The following is a 7175-nucleotide window of genomic DNA, read 5'->3' on the forward strand; positions in this document are numbered from 1 at the left end:
GAAACTGGAGCCTGGACTAATTGAGGAATTGTACCTTAGGCCTATTTTAGCCTTAGGGTTAAAACCTGGATTTGGATTGGGTGATAGTTTTGCCTCTCCCCACCTCCAATTTACTTCTCTAATAAACCCTATTCTTGGTACCACTACTGTGAGCCTGTCAGTCAATAATGCATAACAACTCTAGCTGCTTCTATGGCTTTAGAGGCACCATGGGTTGAGCTGCGGGGGAACTGAGGGACTGTGCTATTCTCTCTCCTTCTGGTCCTTTCAGAGAGACTCTCATAACCTTGTGTCCCCATGTCTCCTTTTCTGTTCTCAAGACATTTGCCTGTTCTAGATAGTTCATATATGTGGAATCATGCAATAGTAGTCTTTTTATGACTGATTTGATTCCTTAGTGTCTTCAAGATTCTTCCTGCCTTTTCTATTCACTTTTCCCTCCTCTCTAAGCCCAAACGCTAAGTCTTTCAAAGTCTATGTACAAAATTTGTTCTAGATCTTCTGCCCTGACCTTTAGGACCACAGAGGTTGCTAGGCCCATGGGGAGTGGGAAACACAAAGTGTCTCTATGGATTTTCTTGCTGAGGGCTTCTTAACTTGTGAAACGTGGAGGAAAGCTGAGACTTTCTTTAACAGGGCATGTATAGGAATTTTCCATATGTTTTTATAGGGCTTAAGTAACTTCTGAGAGATCTAGCCATGGACCCTGTCATTAATCTGTCACTGTTTTTTTTTCTTCTTTTTTTCTATATTTTATTAATTTTCATAAACATTTACAGAGATTTTGGGTTTCCATTCATTCATTGTTGCACATTTTCCTCCCTGCCCTGCCCGCCCTAGTTCACTTTTCTCTTTAAAAAGGTTCTTTCATTGTTATACACCATGTACTTTTAAAAGCATATACCATTGACCCACCTCACTCCAGTATCAGATTGAAGACATGTCCAGGAGGGAGATTTTAGTCCTTCCTTATCATGGCCTCATGAGCTTTGCTATTTGCTAAGGGAAGTTGTTGCATCCCTCAGAAAAAAAGAGATAATCCGATAATCCACGAGAGTGGCTGAGGGGAAACAGTCACTGGTGAGGAATGAGGGCGGCCTGTGGCGGCCAGAGGAGCTGCACAGGAGTGAGTGAGAGCCTCTGTGTGGGCTCAGCCCATGCGCCTGCTTCTCTGTCCTGGATTGGGGCAGACTGTCCATCCCAGCATGCAGTGGGCTTTGCGCCTGGTAGTGTATGATGCGATGGGACTAGGAAGATGTGTCCCAGAGGAAGACAGATAAAAAGGGGACATGTGGCATGGATACATTCAATCTTTCATTCCACAAACCCATGGAGTCCAATGAGCAGATCTGTGCTTTGCTCCATGTGAAGAAGCCCATAGTCAACTAGGAAGAAGTTTTTGTTTCTCCCCCCACTGCTTATGCTCAGTGCAAGAAAGAAGAAGTAATCTGTTCTCATTAAGCTGTATAGACTTGGAAACTCACTGGAGGATCATTGTGAGTTGAAATTGACTTGACAGCATCTGCCTTGGTTATTTGGAGCAGCATAGATGACCTGGGTGCCGAAGTGTCTGTCTGAGGAGTTAGTGGAGGAGTCAGGCCATGAGAAACGTGGATTCCACCACAGATCGTCTACCACAGGAAAGAGTCCGCAGATACTGGTGTGACATTCTCAAGAGGCAGACCCACAAGTGGAGAATAAAATTGATTGGCAAATGGTCAGTGTTCTTCTATGAATCTAAAAGGGAGCTCTGGTAGCGTGAAAGTACGCTGTTTGAACCCACCATCTACTTGCAATGGGGGAAGATGGGAAATCTCCTCTCATGTGATTTACAGCCTCTGAAAACCCATCAGAAGGTCAGTTCTGAGTTGCTTCCTGACTCAACAACACATAACAATATTAATCTAAAAACCATCCAGTAGGGGAAAAGGTCTAGTAATCTACTTCTGTAAAGACTCAAACGCAAACTTGTTATTTAGTCAGAATCACCTCAAAGCTGACCCCCTAGCAGATTTTCAAGGCTAGAAATCATATGAGAGGAGACTGTCATTTCTCCCAAGGTGCAGCTGGTGGATTTGAACCTCTTGCCTTTGATTTAGCACATAACTCCTTTACCACTAGGGCACCACAGCTGTGTGATGTAAAGATCACTACAAACACAGTCCTATGGGAAAGTCCTCATCACATACAAGGCCACCATGAGTCCTGATGGACTCGATGGCAAATGGGCTTGGAATCCCTGAGCGACAGAAGATCCATGCCAGCATAGAGAGATATGAGCTCTGCAGACAAACGTGTTCTCTCTTTCTCTGTTTTTGTCAACAAAGGCACCAGGTGGATGACCAGTATGGATGACTCAGGTTTACCTGTCCACTACCAGCAAAACAGCCCTGAGCACGTGTCCTCCTGGGAGTGATCCAGGAGTGTCAGCTTCCCACAACAGGGAGAAGGGGGTGTTGGTGCTGGAGTGATGAGTCCACAGAGGGTAGAGTGGGTGTGATGGGGAAAGAGAGAGGAGGAGAGTCAAACACCTTTGACTAGAACAGGGCAGAGGCAGGTGGGAGAAGGGAAGAGCTCAGGACCTGCAGCCCTGAGTGGTTGTGGGTGGCCTCTCTCCCATCACAAAACAAACTCCTCTTTCAAGCCTTTTATCTTCCTAGCTCTGTTTTGGTACCTTTAGTAAGCTCTGCCACGTATGGGGGCCTAGTGTAAGAAGCTGTGCTGCAATCCCATATGTGGTTCAAATCCACCAGCTGCTCCACAGGAGAAGGACGGTCAATCTCCTTGTGTGCAATTCACTGCCTCTTAAAACCCCCTAGAGAACCAGCTACAAGTCAGTTTCAACTTGACCATAAACAGCAACAACAACAATAGGTAACAGAACATTGCCATTTCTACAATCTTCATATGTACAGTTCAATGACATTAATAATACTCATCATGTTATTTAGTCACCATCATTGACCATTCTTGAATTTTCCTCTCATCTTTAACTGAAGCTTAATGTGTCCTCAATGTCATGTCTTTCCTCCCCTTCCCACTTCCCACCACTGCTCCAACCCCAAAAACAAACCTTTTAGTTAATTGCTCATAGTGATCCTACAGGATGGGATAAAATTTCACTGCAGGGTTTCCTAGACTATAATCTTTGTAAAGGAGCTCTGTTGGTGTAGTCCATTACCTGTTGTGCTGCTAACTGAAAGTTCAGTAGTTCAAATTTGTGAGTGGCTTCTTGGGAGAATGATGGACAGTTCCTTCCAGAAAAATCTACAGCCTCAGAGGGTCACTGTGAGTTAAAATCCACTTGATGGCAGTGAGGGTTTTTGTCGTTTGGAATCTTTACAAAAGCAAACTGCCACACCTCTCAACTAACAACTAAGCACTTACCCACTAAACCAACAGCGCTCGTTCCACCACTACTAGCAATGACTTCTAAACTTTCATCTGTATATGCTCGCTGTGGTGTTAGCCTAAGGGTTGGCCTTCCCCCCCCCCCACATAACATTAAATCCCCTCTGGTCTCCAGCTACCTTAACTGCAGATACATAGTCTTGGCAAATTAGCAACAGCTTTGGGACTAGGATAAGCGAGAGAGTGCTTCCCACCCTAGCTAAACTTGCAGTGGACAAGACTTGAGGGAGACTGGAGCAAGATCCTGCTGAGAATGAGACTCTGGTGATGGTGGTGGGTGGAGTGACTGTGGCACTCTTATGAAGAAGCTGTAGCAAAATGTGGCCTGAGACTTCTTGCATTTGTGCTGGCCACAGTTTGCTGTCCTTAACAGATGCTTGAATGAGAAGCTGACTTTAATCACTCTGAGGCAAATCTTGCTGAATGGTTTGGATTTGAATACTGAACCGAAACTGGAGCCTGGACTAATTGAGGAATTGTACCTTAGGCCTATTTTAGCCTTAGGGTTAAAACCTGGATTTGGATTGGGTGATAGTTTTGCCTCTCCCCACCTCCAATTTACTTCTCTAATAAACCCTATTCTTGGTACCACTACTGTGAGCCTGTCAGTCAATAATGCATAACAACTCTAGCTGCTTCTATGGCTTTAGAGGCACCATGGGTTGAGCTGCGGGGGAACTGAGGGACTGTGCTATTCTCTCTCCTTCTGGTCCTTTCAGAGAGACTCTCATAACCTTGTGTCCCCATGTCTCCTTTTCTGTTCTCAAGACATTTGCCTGTTCTAGATAGTTCATATATGTGGAATCATGCAATAGTAGTCTTTTTATGACTGATTTGATTCCTTAGTGTCTTCAAGATTCTTCCTGCCTTTTCTATTCACTTTTCCCTCCTCTCTAAGCCCAAACGCTAAGTCTTTCAAAGTCTATGTACAAAATTTGTTCTAGATCTTCTGCCCTGACCTTTAGGACCACAGAGGTTGCTAGGCCCATGGGGAGTGGGAAACACAAAGTGTCTCTATGGATTTTCTTGCTGAGGGCTTCTTAACTTGTGAAACGTGGAGGAAAGCTGAGACTTTCTTTAACAGGGCATGTATAGGAATTTTCCATATGTTTTTATAGGGCTTAAGTAACTTCTGAGAGATCTAGCCATGGACCCTGTCATTAATCTGTCACTGTTTTTTTTTCTTCTTTTTTTCTATATTTTATTAATTTTCATAAACATTTACAGAGATTTTGGGTTTCCATTCATTCATTGTTGCACTATTCTCTCTACCCCCCTCCCAGTTTGTTCTTGTCCAAATGCCACAGTGCTTGTCAAAGTCAGTTCTGATTAATCTCCTTTGTCAGTGTGTCCTTTGCCATTCCCTATCACTCCTCCCTGAGAGAGACTTCACCCTGAGTCATATGGAAAAGGGGATGGCGTATTCTCTTAGCCACTTCCTGCTGAAGAGGGACGCTGTGGGTTTCAGGGTGAAGATCTTCTCTCACTACTCTAAAGGGCCCCTTTGACAGTAGGAAACACATAGACTATTATGGAGATTGATTTTGGAATTTAGATGCACTCTTATTGATTGTGCTTGGCCGTACATGTTCATATCCTTGAAGATGTATCATGGGGGTGTTGCAACCTAGAAGACACAAATTTGACTAACAAGTTATAAGTACATGAGTCCAGAAATTATGGAAAAGTAAAAGAAAAGATTCTTTCATTGTTTTACAAACCCTCCCCCAGGTCCCCTCCACCATGTAGCCCTCGCTCTAGTCTCCTGTGATGACAGAAATACCTAGTTATATATCTCTTTTAAACAGTTTTCTCCCTCCTCTGTTTCAGTGCAGTATACATTATTGAACCCATCTTACTCAGTCTCTCCCCAACCCCAAGGACAGTCCCATTCTACAACAGTGGCATCATGTAATATTTGTCCTTTTGTGACTGGGATATTTCACTCAGCATAATGTTCTCCAGAGTCAACCATTTTGAATAATATTGCATGAGTTCCTTGTTTTTTAATGCAGCATAGTATTCCATTGTGCGAATATACCACAGCTTCTCTAGCTATTCATTTGTTGATGGGCACTTAGGTTGTTTCCAACTCCTTGCTATTGTGAACAAAGCTGCAATAATCTGTCACTGTTTAAAAGCATGATGCCTGCTCTGCAGAGCCAACAGGACCTATGTGACTTTGGAGTTCAACAGGGTTGAGCTTCTTTTCCAAACTCTTCTGCACTCTGGTGTGCTGTCTTAGGGAAGATAAAGTAAACTCAATTTCCTTCCCCCTGAAGTGGGAAGAAAAGCATTTGCACTAGAAAGATGTTTTGAGCATTATGAAAAGAACACATGGCGTCAAGGGCTAGACAGTAGCTCCTAGTTATAGGTATGCACATTTAAATAAAGTCAAATGAAATCCTAATTAATTTTGAACCAGTATTTTATTTTCCTAGAGTCAACTGTTTCTTTCTTCAAAGTCTTTTAGTTCCCTGTTACGTTCACCTACTTCAACTCTGTTGTCCTTGTGTACTGCCAAGTTGGAACTAACCCATAACTGACCCTCCAGTGGGTTTTCAGAAGCAAGAAATAACATGGGAAGAGATTTCCCATCTTACTCCTGTGGAGGAGCTGTAGGCTTTGAACCTCATTTTTGGGGGATGACAGCACAGCTCCTTGCCACCAGGCCACTACAGCTACATCAACTCTGTTGTTATTGAGTACCATTGAGTTGGAACTGACCCATAGCTGACCTGCCAGTGGGTTTTCAGGAGACTGCCCGTCCTTCTCGTGTGGAGTAGCTGGTGCATTCGAACTGAATGCTCTACTCCCTGCAGAACTCCAATTCCTTTTGCTTGGTGTTATTGAGTAGTCCTTGAGTTGATTCTGACTCCTGTAACCTTGAGAATGTCAGTGTGGAACAGTGCTCCAAAGGTTGATGTTTAGTGGCTGATTTTCTGAAAGTAGATAGATTGTAGAAATTTCTTCTAGGACAACTGAAGGAGGCCTTTCCATATTGGCAGCCCAGCATGCTATTTGCACGTTCAGGGGTTTCTATTGTTGTTCTGCCCTGTTAAGTCCAAACCAACACATAGCTGACCTTCTAGTGGATTTTCAGAAAAGGCTGTAAATCACATAGGAAGAGATTGCCCATCTTTCTTCTCATAGAGCAGCTGGTAGATTCATAATACATGCCTTTGGGTTGGCAGCACAACTTCTTATCACCAGGCCATCAGATCTCCCTTCAGAGGCTCTCTTGTTGTCATTATGTGCCATCGAGTCAGAACCAAGTCATAGCTGACCGCCTAGCAGATCTTAAGTGGCTGTACTTTGCTCATAAGGAGATTGCCCATCCTTCTTCTTGGGAGCAGCTGGTGGGTTCAGATTGCCTGCCTTTGGATAGTCAGCACAACTCCTCACCACTAAACCACTAGAATTCCAAGCCTGGTGTTATTTGCTGTTGTTGTTAGATACTATCTAATTACCTCAGACTACACAGTAGTAGACACTGTGTATCACTGAATAAAAAAAGATCAACACAACACTGTCTAGTCCCACATTACCTATGCAATTGCTATCTTTTTTTAAAATTAATTTTAATAGACACAGAGGTTATGGATTTCCATTCATTCATTGCTGCACTTTCCTCCCTGCGCACCCCTCCCCACCAGTTCGCTCCCGCAATTGCTATCTTTGAGCTCATTGTTGCATCCGTTGTGCCAATCCATCTTTTTTTATTATTAAATTTTATTAGTTTTAATGAACATTTACAGAGATTT

Source organism: Elephantulus edwardii, unplaced genomic scaffold (genome assembly GCF_000299155.1).
Source record: "Elephantulus edwardii isolate Elephantulus edwardi_28Jun2011 unplaced genomic scaffold, EleEdw1.0 scaffold00184, whole genome shotgun sequence".
Classification (NCBI taxonomy): domain Eukaryota; kingdom Metazoa; phylum Chordata; class Mammalia; order Macroscelidea; family Macroscelididae; genus Elephantulus; species Elephantulus edwardii.